We start from the raw sequence: 15,917 nt of genomic DNA on the forward strand, positions 1-15,917 counted from the left end.
TTTACATGGGCCCTGCCTTCTTCTCCACTATAGATGAACATACATGACATACATGAAGACACAAAGAAATGGGACCTCCTCAGGACAAACAATTGGGAAGAGGCACACTAGTTAAGTTGTTAGTGCAAGCAATCTCTTATTTCTTAAACACACACCTAATATAGTGCTCAATATATATGTAAAAATTTTGTGGAATAAGTGACAATAACAAAACAGCTATACCAAAGTTTAAATTTATTTAAAAGTTCATTTTTTTTTTCATTTTCCACTGAATGCTCCTGGAGCATGGTTGACTCCAGTTCACTGAAAGCAAAGGAGGCAAGAATGAAGATGGGGAACTAATGCATCATGTAGGATCCCCACACTGCGTTTTCAAGTTTGAAGGTCATCTCTTAGGCCTTTTCATACACTTGGCTTGGGTTAGAGGAGTGTGTCTGCACTGACTTGCGTGCGATCACGTGCCACTTGCATGGGACAGCCAGAGCTCAACACCAGTCACTGTATATTTGGGATCAGGGACTCCCGCTGTAATTGGAGTTCTCTGATCACTAGACTAGCTGGCCAGCAAGACCCCAGGATCTGCCTGCCTCCACTCTCAGTGCTGAGATTCCAGGCACACGTTACTCTGCCTGGATGTGTTACATGGGTCCAGAGATGAAACTCAGGAGCTTTTCCTGGATTACAAGCACTTTATTAAGTGAGCCATCTCCTCGGGCTCCTTTTATAAACTTTCAACAAAATAACCATCCTCCAAAAAAAAATTGCATTGCACTACAATCTAAGATAATAAAAATTCTGCTCATATGGAATGAATTGAAATATGTGTGCTGTTTTTATGGGGATGCTAAATTAAAACTCCAACTCAGCCTTGAAATTGAGTTCAAACTACTCCATTTGATAAATGTACTTTGGGCCTTGTAGCTAAATAATATTTTTAAGAGGACATACTCAAGAGTTCCAGCACTTCTGTTTTGTAAAGTTCTATTCATTCTGTCTACTTGTATACAAAGTAAAGTAATTAGCGTGTGCAATAGAGCTAATAGAAATTGTTGAGTACTAGGTTGAAAAGGTAGATTTCTGAAATATTTGAACAGAATAGATAACTGTTTTCAACATTAGAAACATGCTCAATGGGCTGGAGAGATGGCTCAGCGGTTAAGAGCACTGACTGCTCTTCCAAAGGTCCTGAGTTTGAATCCCAGCAACCACATGGTGGCTCACAATCATCCAAAATGAGATCTGATGCCCTCTTCTGGGGGTGTCTGAAGACAGCTGCAGTGTACTTACATACTTACATATAACAATAAAATAAAAATTAATCTAAAAAAAAAAAAACATGCTCAACAAAGAACAAGTAACTCAGCCCCACAAAGCCACTACCCATAATGCTTTGCTTAGAGGTTTTCCAGAGGATGAATACTTTCTTTGTTGCTGTATCTGTTGTCACAGACACAGATTTTTTTCTTTACAGGGTTTTCAAACATTATGAACTATGATGGCTGGCAATTTTCTGAAGCTAAAATACGTCAAGTCGTGAAAGAAATTCGACCCATTATGTTAGTTCTTACTGAGCCAGATGACAGACTGTGTACATTTTGTTGACAATCTATTGAATCTGGTAGAAGGACAAATTTTATGTTCCTTCTAGCTCTAAACATTTACAATAATGCTAACAAAACTCTTGACTAACTGTTAACATAAAAATCCTGCAAAAACAAAAATCAAGGCAGAGTGTCTTAGGGTTTCTATTCCTGCACAAACATCATAGCCAAGAAGCAAGTTGGGGAGGAAAGGGTTTATTGAGCTTACACTTCCACATTGCAGTTCATCACTAAAGGAAGTCAGGACTGGAACTCAAGCAGGTCAGGAAGCAGGAGCTGATGCAGAGGCCGTGGAGGGATGTTTCTTACTGGCTTGCTTCTCCTGGCTTGCTGAGCCTGCTCTCTTATAGAACCCAAGAGCACCAGCCCAAAGGTAGTACCACCCACAAGAGGCACTCCCCACTTGATCACTAACTGAAAAAAAATGCCCCACAGCTGGATCTCATGGAGGCACTTCCCCAACTGAAACTCCTTTCTCTGTGATAACTCCAGCCTGTGTCAAGTTGACACACAAAACCAGCCAGTACACAGAGGTTAATTTTTTTCCCATTCTGGTCATATTATCAACATATCATGAAGAAGACTTGGTACTCACAACTTTTGATAGCAGTCCCTTCACCTAAACCACAACTTTTTCATTCAAGTGGTCAGTTCTAAGTAGTTGTAAATAGTTAATGTAATTTATTTTTTACTTATTTTAAACACCTTATTCATTTTCAATTCTATTAGGTATTTGTTTCCTTTGTGTGAAATAAGAATTTGATATGGATGTCTATCTATTGCAAATTGGCTCAATTAATACTTGTGACAACAGGAACAGTTAAGAAAAAATGTAGTTACGATATGATTTAGAAATGAGTCATTCTTTTGTTAAGATAGAACATAATGATTGGAAAATGTAACCCATGAAAAATGAAAATTAACACCCAAATTGCTACCTCTAGAGAGAACACATTCCATACCCCTACTATTTCCACAGTGAGACAGCTTAAATAATCACCCTGCCTCTCCATTCTTTTGTCTCTGTCAGGAACTGTGAGAGAAGAACCTGAAAATGAGCATTAGGACCTTGGTTGCATTGCCCCTTTTATATCCATCTGTTTATAACATTCATTTACTTTCTAATCTAATCAGTTCAAGAAAGAAAAAGAACTCAGCATCTCCTTGTAACCCGAGATAATGCAGTAAATTCTGCCCCGTATAAAAATGACATAGAAATAACATAGAAATCCTTCTGCCCATAGCGCCCAGCCACACTTTCAATGGCAGTTTTGTTAGTAATAAAGCTTGCATTTTGATGTCTCTATATGTACATCTTTGTAAGTGTACCTATCTCGGGGCAGTTCCAAAGTTGGGGGATGGAAAGGATCCAACTTTAATTACAGGACAAACTGTTACTCATATAGTGCACATGCATCTTTAAGTTCTATTTATTCAGTCACTCAGTCATTCAGTATTTTCTGCTGTGAATTCTACACAACACCCAAGCTCACTGCCTTGCCTCAGGTTAACAACCTTGTTTAAAAAATATATACAAGTTTATATTCAGAAGGGTGACAAGCTACTTGATTGGCAAAACTGGAGTGGGAAACAAGGTATATTTAAAAGTCAACGCAGATTTGTAGGGTTCAGGAGTAAAAGTTAAGTCAAAGGACTAATTGGGTGGAGGCCTAGTGGGAAGAGGTTGGGAGGGGAAGTTGGTGAGGATTTTAAGCATTTTCATGCAGCATGCCAGGAGCCTGGCAGAGGTCCACAGTGCCCTCAGCCTAGCGATAGGGAGTTCACAGTGGGGTGAAAGGAAGGCTAGAATCTAAGTATTGACCAAATCGGAAAGTGCATTTTAAGCTATTATAACATCATAGTGGTATCCTGCCAGGAGGCTGCCTGGCCTGAGGTAGGCTGAAGCAGGGCACAGACAATGTTGGGCACAGGGCTGAGGGCTGATAAGATCTGGCCTTTAAACTCTCCAACTCTGCTGGATGCTGAAGCTGATGGCTTCTTAAAAAAATCTTAAAAAAAAAAAAGTTCTTGCTTATTCTGTGATTAAAACCTTTTGGTTTAGGAGATTAACACCTCTTGCTCAACAGCAGGGGATGAAGTAAAGGATTAATTGCTAGGGCTTCTTTCTCTCTTGCCCAGAAGCCTCAACTCTTGCTTGCCAGGAAGGAGGGAGGTTTGGAGCAATAAACTTTTATTAAACTTTTATTAAAGAGAGTCACACTCACAGAAGGAAAAACTTTACACAGGCTAATATGCATGAACACATACATTCATACACTCATCCAAGCACATATGCTCATATACCTTCATACACTCATGTGGGGCTCAGCTACTTATATTTACATACACACACACACAGCGCCATATACATGTGCATGGAGCAAAAGCTCAAGCGTCAGTGTATAAAGAACTCACTCGTTCTGGATGAAAAATAAGCTTTAATCTTTATTACATAGAGAAAGAAAAAGCCTTTTATTACTAAATGAATCAAACCCAAGACTGTAAGAAAAAGACTTTGTCTTCGTTATTCCAAGCCTGCCTTGCTCTTAAGAAAAGACCTTTTCCATCCCATGGTAAAGAGAAGCCTGCCTGTTGTGTCCGCTCTCTCTGCAGCTACCTGTTTGTCTCTTTCTCTCTGCATACTGTTCTCTTCTTCTTCCTCCTAACTCTCCTCCCTCCTTCTGTCACCCAATGTCATTGTTGCTGATTTTTTTGTACCTTTTTTTTAAAGAGAATATATCACATGGTATCTTTGTCAAAAGTATACCACAAGATTAAACATAAGCTAAAATCATAAATTGAATACGAAGTTTGCAACAGAGATGTTTATATGTATTCTCATTAAGACTAGCTATGTGGCTAGATATTCATTATCTGTCATGAGCTCCTCAGGTTCACTGAAAGTCAAAAACTATAATTTTTGTGTCTAAGCTAACATTGAAGTTGTGTATAGATAAACCCAGTCAATATTTTATCTTCTGTCCTTGCACCTGTAATAAGTCATGTGTTCCATTTTATGACTTTTGGTTAATTGTTTTACAGCTCTAAAGGAAGTTATTCCTAAATCACAAATTTGTATCAATGTCTGTTTACAATCTCAGAAGGAATTAATTTATGACGTGTGAAGACTGGCAGAGTTGTAATTACAGTTTTTATATCGGGGGAAGCTCTAGTTGCATCGCTAATTATAAAGGATTTAATAATTGCTTGTATAATTTTAGGAATTCTTATAGAATCATCATCAGGCATTAAGAAACAATCTATTTGCCTGTATAGGTTCACTACAAGACAGTACATCTTCCCTGATCTGCAGAAAATCTGTCCAAGAGGTTGGGGTAATAACCAGGGATTATATATTAATTTTATAAGGGCAGAAACGTCCTATCAGGTGCAGGAATCAAATCCTAGAATTTTGTCCTTTGGGCCTTACTTCCAAGGGATCATTCCTCCTAGTTTCAGGGTGAAACATCTCTGGAAAGTTACCTGTTACCCTTTTGCCTTTCCTAGATGGCCCCTGACAGTATCCTATGCACAACAAAACTGAATATATTGTTCATGGGGGTTTTCTAATTCAGCACATTTTAATGTAATAGCAATGACATAAATGTAATTTTGTGCTCATACATAATAAGTATTCACTGAACTATTTCATTCCTGACATTAGTTACACTTACTATTTCTGGACTCAGATATATCCAATGTTATCTGAACAACCAAATTAGAGTCCTGGTATGCCAATGTAGATCACCGTTCTTTGACAATCCTTTAGCAACTGTTTTTACTCAGGCTCTACTAAAATTCAAATATTTTTTTTCATGGTGCTTTTGTGAATAGGAGACAACAGTATTATTAAATTTAAAAATATGGCAAAGACAAAACAACTAGATTCATCCTACTCCTCTGCAATGCCTGTTAGATATGTGTTTGTAAGTTATGATGTTAGTTGTTCCTGTTCACGTCAATCCCAAGTCTTTGAATTTTACCTGAAAGTACTAGTGCACCTTAAATCTGCTTTTATCATGTTTGCCCCACCTCTGAGTCTGGTGATTATAGGCATGCATAAGCATAATCATTTTTATCAATTTTAAAAAAATTAATTACATGGAAGTTCAATGATTTTAAGTTTTGGCACACCAAAGAACATACATTTGATTATTGATAAGGTGACAGCTCCTTTGCTAATATCTTAAAGCTCTTTTATTATCATTCTTGAACTGGTATGGTTAGATCATTCTCATTTTCACTAATAATAACTGACATTCAGCATCCTGTGAATTTGCCCTGTGTGACATCCAAGCCATATTTCTAAATGTCTTATGTGTATTAATTTCTCCTATAGTCAATCTCTGAAAGCATTATTATCTACATGTTACAGAAACAGAAACGAAGAAGGGATAAATGATTACTGAAAGTTATAACACGGTATAAGATCATCCAAGGACTTTCTCCTCATAGCAGGCAGGATAACAGCCCTCAGCAATGAGATGCAATGCTCATCATGTAAAGGTACCACACAGGAAGTTCTCTTTATCCTGTTAGAAATAATGTTTGATGGAGCACTTATGTCCTATAAGTTTTAATCATGCAGTCTGAGTTTTCATTCCTCAGGGAGCACACCAACTACGTTCAATATGCCCCCTACGGTCACTTGGTCAGAATAGACTTCCTAAGAGATTTCCCAACACCACAGTGGTAATGCCTTGTCTTAATTTAAATGGTTGGATGTTTCCCTCATTTTTCATATTGGTCATTTGATAATCAAAGAACTAAATAACAAAAATAGCATATCCCAAAACTTATAAATTATCAAGATTCTTTAAAATCAACCTTGGACCAAATAAAATATCAAACAGAAAAGTGTGAAATTATTTAAAGCAAAGCAATAAAAACAGGAACATTAAAGCTAAATAAAAGAGAGAATATTTCTCAAACAACATTCACGTGCAGTTTTAGGTCCTATGAGTCTTATTCTAAAATAAAATGGCTTAATATTTAATTGAATACATCTGAAACTTACCAGTAAATTTTAAAAGTTGTAAGACAGAACTGAAGCTAGTAATCCCCACACAGACACTTGTAGATCAAATGAGGTACATCAAATGAGGTACAAGAAGAAAGGAGGAGTGGCCCCTTGTTCTGGAAAGACTCAGTGAAACAGTATTCGGCAAAACCAGAACGGGGAAGTGGGAAGGGGTGGGTGGGAGGACAGGGGGAGAGAAGGGGGCTTACGGGACTTTCTGGGAGTGGGGGAGGGGGCTAGGAAAGGGGAAATCATTTGGAATGTAAATAAAAAATATATTGAATAAATAAAAAAAATCAAAAAAAAGAGCTACCTAAGTAACTGAGAAGGTAAACAGGTGTGTAGATATATATGCATAAATATACATATATGTAAATATATGCATAAGTATATACATATGAAAATATATGTGCATAGATATACACATGTTAACCACTCTAGGTTCTGAAGACTTTCAACGATATCTAGGAAACTACATATTCAATCAAAGTACAAAGCTCGAATTAATCAACACTAAAATCCCCAAATCAAATTAAAACTAGGTTTATTGATCATGAAAATAGTTTGAATGTGTATAAGCAAGTTATAAAAAAAAATATGGCAAATAAGTCAATGTCTACATTATCGGAGTAAATATAGGCAATGTGCAAAGAACACAAATTGATGAGAGAAGATAAGTAACAGCAGAAATGAAGATTGTAGTTGTTCAAGTTGTTACATGTGAGTAAGTGCAAACGTGAAAAGCTCTGTGACTCAAATGAATGGAACAACTGCAAACAAAGTCTTTTTTTTTTTTTTTTTTTTTTTTGGATTTGGTTTTATCAAGACAGGGTTTCTCTGTGTACTCCTGGAACTCACTCTGTAGACCAGGCTGGCCTTGAACTCAGAAATCCGCCTGCTTCTACCTCCCAAACTGCTGGGATTACAGGCGTGTACCACCACTGCCCAGCTGCAAAGTCTTAACACTGGTGGTTATAGGAACATAGGTTGTCTTACAGTCTTCTGGCAAACATGTTTGTATTACTTTGGAAGCATTAGGACAACATATTGAAATTTGGATCTAATTTTTGTTTTTCATATTTCATATATATGCTATATATGAATATATATATATGCTATATATGAATATATATATATATATATATATATATATATATATATACCTGTTAAGTATTGTTAAGTGACTAAACCAAATAAAAAACTTTCAAAGTAGTTATCAGAGAATAGCTAAATGTATTATGCCTTACTATTTATATTTTAGACTAGTACATAGCTATACCAACCTGAACGTCATCTATAGCAGATGACACCAAGGCCTTTTAGAAGCTGGTGATGTGTAAGGAAGGCAGACTCTACTTTGAATGCTATCAGTGCATTGACACTCACACGCAGCTCTCAGAGAGGGAGGGGGGGAGATATGAAATAATAGAGCCCTGACGCCAATATGCATTGTCTGTGACAGGGAAACAGAAAGATGGAGAAGTGAGTAGTGACAATTAAGAAAGGAAATTAATAAATTAAAAACAATGGGCTGAGAGGGAGTAAAGGTGCTTGCTGCCAAATCCGACACTGTGAGTTCGATGCTGGGCACCCACATGGTAGGCGTTAGCACCGGCTCCCACACATCGTACCTGACCTCCATATGTGAGCCATGGCTTGCATGTTTGTACATGAATGCACACAAAATAACTATGCATCTACACACAGAAGTAGATATAATTTAAAATTATATTTCAAATAACATGCTATTATTTAGTTTAAGCACTCAAAGAGGAAAATTCCAATTCCAACTGATGAAAATAATAGAATAGACAGATTTAGGGTTATTACAAGTGACTGTTGTAGCCATTTATTTAGCTTTTCCTAGCGCTGGGACAGTCTTTTCTCATTCGCCATACACAGGCCCTACAGAACATGGAACCCTACAGATTGTGGTTAGTGATAAACTTCGAACACTTCCTCCACACAATGGAAGAATAAATACTAACTAGACTTTTAATTGGGGTAAGACTGATAGAAAGGAAGGGGGGAAGGTAGCGCATACCTTTAATCCCAGCTCTTGGGAGGCAGAGGCAGGAAGATTTCTGAGTTTGAGGCCAGTATGGTCTATAGAGTGAATTCCAGGAGTACACAGAGAAACCCTGTGAGGAGTACACAGGGAAACCACAGAGAGAATTCCAGGACAGCCGGGGCTATACAGAGAAACCCTGTCTTGAAAAGGCCAGAAAGAAAAGAAGAGAAAAAAAAGAGAAGAAAAGAGAAGAGAAGAGAAAAGAAAAACCAGACTAAGCCTTAACATCAGGTCTGGATGTGGAAGGGCAGAAGTGGCTGATGGGATTGGAGTGCCTTGCTCCACCCCCCCCACTTCCCCCCAGTTCCCCACCCCCACCCTCCCACCCCCCCTACCCCCCCCACCCCCCCCACCCTGTAGCCCAAGGAGAAAATTAATGAAGAAGTACCTTGATATTATTGAGAAATTAAATTTTTAAGTGGCAACAATTACTCAAAGGAACCTTTAGAGTTTTTTGTTTGTTTCCTGTTTTGTTTTGTTCTTTGTTTTTTAAGACCGTTGGCACAATCGTTTTTCAGTTGTGGGTTTATGTGCTTTGGACTGTGTCATCATTCCTGATGGCTCTGATTGATCCACTCTGGTTTGCTTACAGGGAAAGAATCTGAACTTGATATAAGAAACTAACTTAAGATGTTTTCTCTGTTTTGTGTATCAGTAAAATGCATTTAATATTTGTGCTTTTCAGACCTACCGTGGCTTTTTTTATTTGTGGGAGGTAGGGGAGGAGGAACACCTGGAAAAGGTGGTAATAAATACGCACTCACTCAACACAAATAGGCTCCGGCTTGCTCTTTTCTGGGACCCAGTGCACACTCTATTAGCTAGTGACTGTCCTGGCTGTGGGCCTCCAGTAGGGACACCTCTCCATTTTGCCAGAGGCTGAGATCCCCTCTGATTTGTCAGAGATTGGCTCTCAGGAGAAGACCACAATGCATCTGACTTGTACCAGAGGCTGCATAGCCAGATAGATCACCCCATTAGATCTTCCCAACAGAACATTGTATAAAGAAACTGATTCCCCTGAGGGCATTGACTCTTCAGTGGCAAGGCAAGGTCAGAGGAGCCCTCTAATTCTGTATTCTCTGCCTTTCTCCCGTGGAAAACCAAGGTATTCTAAGGCCTAAAAGGGTTGTAGTGGTCTGATTCTAACCTCCTTGTGTGCTTAAACAGCATTAGAGACAGCAAATTACTTGTTTGAGGCAGAAAGCTAATGGGGGGGGGGGGGGGGAGACTGAAGTGAGGGAGTGTGTCTCTGTTTGGAAGTGTGTGCTTCAGGCTCCACAAGTCACATGAAGGATGTGAAAATCTATCTGCTGTTGTGACCCCTGCAACCTATGGCAGGGACTGAGGGGTTTCTCATGTCCTTAACATTCAGTTTCAGGACAGTTGGAAAAAAAAAATCTCTCAAGAGCCATTTTTTAATCCCACAATACTAGAATTTAAAAAAAGCAAACACAAACAGAAAAGAAAAAAAAATCAGCTGTTATTATCAAATTAATACTAAGCATGGAATTGTCCAGAGGACAATTTGTCAAAATTACTAAGGCTATATACAAGAATAAACTATGTGTTGATGTTTTCAAATGGGCGTGACGGTGTTCATCCAAAATCAATTCTTTAAAGGAGCGTGCTACAAAATAAATAATTGCTGGTTTATGAGGCTTATAGGAACTAAGTTCTTTGTGTCTGAAACACAGCTGGAAATCCTTAATGCCGCGCAGAGGCATTTGCAGGCTTGCTACCCAGCCCCACCCCAGACTCTAAGCTCAACAACAACTACAGCAAATGCAGTGAGTTCTCCAAGCACAAACTGCTTCCTGGCTGAGTGTGAATTTGTATCTGTATACTCGACACATTTCGGGTTAATAATATCTAAGTTTTAATATTAACACGTGCCCTTAAAAATAATGAAGTGAGCAGTGATATCGATATTTATTTAAACCAGGCATCTGCAACAATTCTTAAGAGGAAAACCCGAAGTTTGCATGCTGTGGCCACTCAGCTGTGCCGTTGATACATTTTATCTTTGAGCATTCTAGGGAAATGTTGCAGATTCAGCTGCAACTTACGAAGTTATTAGTTTTACCCAACTTATTTCCAATTGGGATTCTAGCAAGAAACAAAAATATATCCTTCACAGCTTATAACATATTGATTTGTTCATCCTCTCTCCTTCTTATCAGTTGAAAATGACCTAGATATGTGCTGGGAAGAAAATTTAGATATTCGGCTCAAAGAAATTTGAATATCTTGATTTAATAGAAACCCTTTCATTTTTATGTTATATTTAATATTGTTTAAAATGAATGTTTGAAATATCACCATCCTGGCTGGAGAGAAATAGGAAGTAAATGTATTTTTTTTGCATTGGTTCTAATTACAGGAGAGTATTTTCTTTTACTTCACTACCAAAGTCCCTCAATATCTCAAGACTGCACAGGCACTGGCGCTACTTGCTGATCTGACACAAAAGAAATTCCATCTTTCAATGTCTCCACTTAGCGCTGGGTGTTGTCCAGCGCACATATAGTCTCCCTGGCGAATCCAGCCACACAAACCAAGCCTGGCCCATAAAGGTCATTGCTAAGCATCATCCTGAGAAAGCAAACGAACCGCGTAGGACATTTTTGTTAGCATCTCCCAGGAGATCCACTTACCTTCCTGAGGAGTGTCAACAAGTTTGCCAGTATTCACCTGGAGAGGGTTGGGGGACTTTGAGGATGAGAAAGAATCACCATGCCAGACAGATCCCTTCTCTTTGAGGAACGCCCAGGGGGAGGGGCGGGTCAGCGCAGGGAAGCCCACAGGATAAACTTTGGCTTGGGACCAGACCTAAGCTCCTGGGACAGTATCCGAGGAGCTCAGGGAGCCTAAGGGCTCTAGGGAAAGACCAAGAGTAAAACGAAGAATCCAAGCTACCGTGTGTCACCGAGGCTAGTAGTGACCCTGGGAAGGGAAATCCCACCCATGCCCAAGAGGCCGGGCAGCCCCCACCCCCGCTCGGTGCCCTCACCTATTCCTGGGCAAGGGCAGGGCCCTAGCCCTGTTGAAAGCAGAAATCGAGCAGAGCCTGAGCAACAGGTTCTGTCGGGGTCGCGGGCTCCGCTCTACCAGGTGACCTAGGTGTGACAGGCTAGCCAGGGCTCCCTCCAGCCGGGCTGGCGCAGCAGGCTCTGCACTCTCGGCTCTTGCTCCGGGCTTTGCTCTCAGGACCGCACCGGCTGCTGGTTAGTCACAGAGCAGCCACTCACAGCCTGCTAAGCTTGTGAATTCAGAATTCAGAATCCCTGCGCAGCAAAAGAAAGGAAGCTGCTCTGATTACCCCCTCCTGGGATGGCTTGGCTCAAAATCCTTGTTTAAACCTCTTAAGCGTCTGTTTCCTTCTGCTGCAAAAGAGAAATGGTGATAATCTTAGTAGGTTCTTTAAGAACTAAACTGGTAGCCACACTTAAGTATGCCAGAATGGTCGCGGTACATATTAAGCATTAATTTTTGTAAGTTTTCATAACAGTGAGAATTCCATTTTAGATTGCAAATTAATTCTCACCTCCACTGCTCTGTTGGTCCTTGCAATGGCCTCTTAGCTTGAAAGACCTCTCTGGATTCTGGAAGTGTGAGTTCTCAGAGCCACCAATGGAGAGACACAATAGGAGTCCTGCAGGGACTCTTCCACAATTTCTGCGAAGTTGGAAATGGCTAAGAGAAATCACGCTTAAAATAGGATGTATTCATTCAGAGATTCACAGAGTGAGTGGAAAAGTTAAAGACTCTTTTAAAGAGACAGGATCAAGGGTTCAAGTCTGCGGCAGGGTACAGCAGCATATGTCACCAACAGCTATGAGAAGTCATAGGGAATTCCCCATCCATGTGGCACCAAGTCTTTTGTGCAAGATCTTGGAGTGGCATTTAAATCACACCTCTAGAGGCTGCCTGTAAAGGAATTCTTGGTTGGGCAGTAACAATTTCTCTCTCTCTGTCTCTCTCTCTGTGTCTCTCTCTCTGTCTCTCTGTCTCTCTCTCTCATGTGTCTACGTCTCAATTGTGAGCAAATTGAGGGTCCAGATAGGAATAAGTCTTTTAAGTTTGCTGGGCAGTGGTGGCACACATCTTTAATCCTAGCACTTGGGAGGCAGGCAGATTTCTGAGTTCGAGGCCAGCCTGGTCTACAGGGTGAATTCCAGGACAGCCAGGGCTCTACAGAGAAACCCTGTCTCGAAAAACAAAACAAAACAAAAAAGACTTTATAAGTTCAAGATCAGGGTCTGAGAGAATTTAAAAGCCATTGGAGGAACTGGCAGCTATACCAGGACTAAAAGGCAGATCTGCAGATAGCTGAGAAGAGGCAGGTCTTTGGAGACTTAACCGCGAAGAGGATTGAAACCTGGAGAGATGGTCTGTCAGTCTGAGAATGCTGAGATGGAAAGGCTGATAAGCTGGAGGAAAAGGTGGGCCATTCCACATACAGCCCCGTACCACCGAAAACTGAAGGTCCTCAGACTGAACAACACCAACAGAAAGGTTTTGATAAGACTGTGAGTAACGTCCAGTTTCCGGGAATTTCATTTCAAACTGTAAATCTGTGAACCGTAGCTATTAATCAGGTCAGCAGTGAGTCAGCCTGAGTATTTTAAGCAATGCAGTGTAAGATGTAGAAGCCCTCACTGGAAACCGTCAAGCACATCCGTGAAGCAGACAGGCCTGTGACAGAACCGTCCCTGGCTGTGCCCTTTAACTGCCTTGCCCCACCATGTGTCGGATGCCCATCTCCAGGGCTTCCAGCTTTGCCTCTGGCCTCTCTCCTGACCCCTTCTGTTCCTACTGCTGTCAAATGAATTACTCACCCTAGTTTCCAGAAGGGCTCATTCTCTCTCACTTATAAATCCAAACCAATGCCTTCAAGGCCTTAAATGTGATACCCACATCACCCCTCCCCAGGAGCAGCCACAGTCTTCTCTGAGGTCCCTGTTTCCTGACCTCTCCCTCCTCATCAGCCTGCTCTGGCCAAGCTCCTGAACATCTAAATAAAAATCCTGTGGGGGATGATCACTTAGTTCATCGTTGATAAATGCAATGGGCATTTTTCATGTCAGGTTTTCTTGGCCAGCTTGATTTTTCCAAAGTTTTTACTCTAGGCATGGGTTTCACAATCCTGCCCTGATTTTTGCATGACCGTTTACTGTGAAAGTCTGGCAAGTCCATTTCTATCCTTTAGAGGTTTCATTGTTTCCTTCACCACCACCACATAATATAAACGCTCCTTTGCGGCTGGGTGTCAGGCTTGCTTCTCTCTCCCTTAATTCCATGCTAACTTTCTGAACATCCTCATCACGTCAGTAGCCTCCAGCAGCATATGAAAGCACGCACAGGTCTCACCATCCATCGCTCCTCTCTGTGAAGGATGTCTATTCTGCGCGGGAGACTCTTGATGTAGCCGATGTCTAGCTCAACACCATCCCAAACTCCGTACGTGCAAATGCCGGATCGCAGCCTTCACAACGCTCACTCATCAGCTTTTTCGTGGCCTCACTATGTGCCCTGCTTAGTGCTAGGTTAAATATGGAGACCTAAGTCACCAAATGAGAGTACAACGCAGGCTCTACAATGGGCACTAACAATGGGAAAGACGCAGGACCAGGGGGATCTCAGTGGTTGACACCTTCTCTGGTTCTGCCTGGATCTTACACTTTTTTTTTTTTTTTTTGGCGTGGGGGAGCCATTTAAAAACGGTGCCCATGTCCGTTGATCAATAAGGGATGGTAGGCCATCAGAGTATAATGGAACTGAAAATGTCACATTGCTTGATTTCTCTTCCATTGTGACACCACAGCACATTACTCATGTGTCTGTGTTAGAGCTGATATAAATAGATCCACCATGCTGCCAGTCACTTAGATAGTGCACACAATTACATACAGCACAGGGTATTAGCAAAAAGGACTCTTATGTTCCTGGTTTATGTATTAACTGTCATATCATATTGCTTGTTATTAGAGTTTATTCCCTCTACTTATTAAGACGTCCTACTGTAAAAATCTCCAATGCTACAGTGACAGTAGCCACATTTATCGCTTATTACCAATACTATCCATTTTCAGTTGGTAAAGAAAATAGCATTATCCCTTTAAAAATAACACCTTTGAAAAACAGCCAGTAAAAAGCAAATTTCAACTTACGTGCCCTCTTGAGTGGGTCAAGGGACATGTACGACCTATACTGTTTACATTTATGTCGGTGCACTCTAAGGTTTTCCCACAATGTTCAAATTACCTAGCAATGCTGCTCTCTAAATCTGTTGAAATGGCACACGTCTATCTATATTCCTCATACAAGTCAAAAATCAGTGAAGCTTGGTACAAACACAAAATGGATTATTAATAGATATTAAAATAGAAATGTTATAAATTTCCCAAAGCCTTCGTCCATATTACATTTTAAGGTTTCTTATATTACAGCGATGGCACTTCACTTTGGAGAATGTTACCTAAGTCGTATGAAGATAAACTTATGTAATGAGGCCCAGAAGAAAAGAGAAGATTGTAAGCCACGTATGGACGCTTTGACAGATGCAGGGACAACAAGCAATGGAAGGGAAGAGCATGGAGAAGCATGACCAGAGTTGTGGGCATTTCTCATCCAGTGTCGTTTTTAACTCAAGTTTGATGGTTTTTTTAAGGGAAAAATAAGATTAATTTTTAAAAGGTGCTAGAGAAGTCAAATAATATGTTAAGAAAAACATGTAGGCAAACTACATAGATAAATAATATAGCAAAATAATATCATTGCAAAAGCAAAGGAATGTGTCGCTGACATTATCCGTCCAGCGGAATAAGGGAGACGACAAGGGAGACTCTTCTCGAAGCAGTTTATTCAGGAAACATTACATCAGGAAGCCCCTGATCCTAGCCCGCTGCCCCAGTTATATCCAAGCCTGCACCAGTCAGTGACCACCACGAGGGGCTCATGATAGGATCGAGACGATGGCCCGAGAGTGGCCTGATATGACGTCAAAGGGTGCATGCGCACTTCTCCAGTGCGTATGTGACTCTTAAAGGGGAACAACCGGATGCAGGGTTGAGTCATGCAACCTGGCAGCCAGCCCGGGCGCCATCTTGGGATGGCTGCCACACCCACTTTCCACAGGAATGAGAATAGTCAAACTACTAAAATACAGATTAGTATATGATTTAAGTATCATTTTCCTATTTAAGTTACCTATACTATCCAT

Source organism: Apodemus sylvaticus, chromosome 11, assembly GCF_947179515.1.
Source record: "Apodemus sylvaticus chromosome 11, mApoSyl1.1, whole genome shotgun sequence".
Lineage (NCBI taxonomy): Eukaryota > Metazoa > Chordata > Mammalia > Rodentia > Muridae > Apodemus > Apodemus sylvaticus.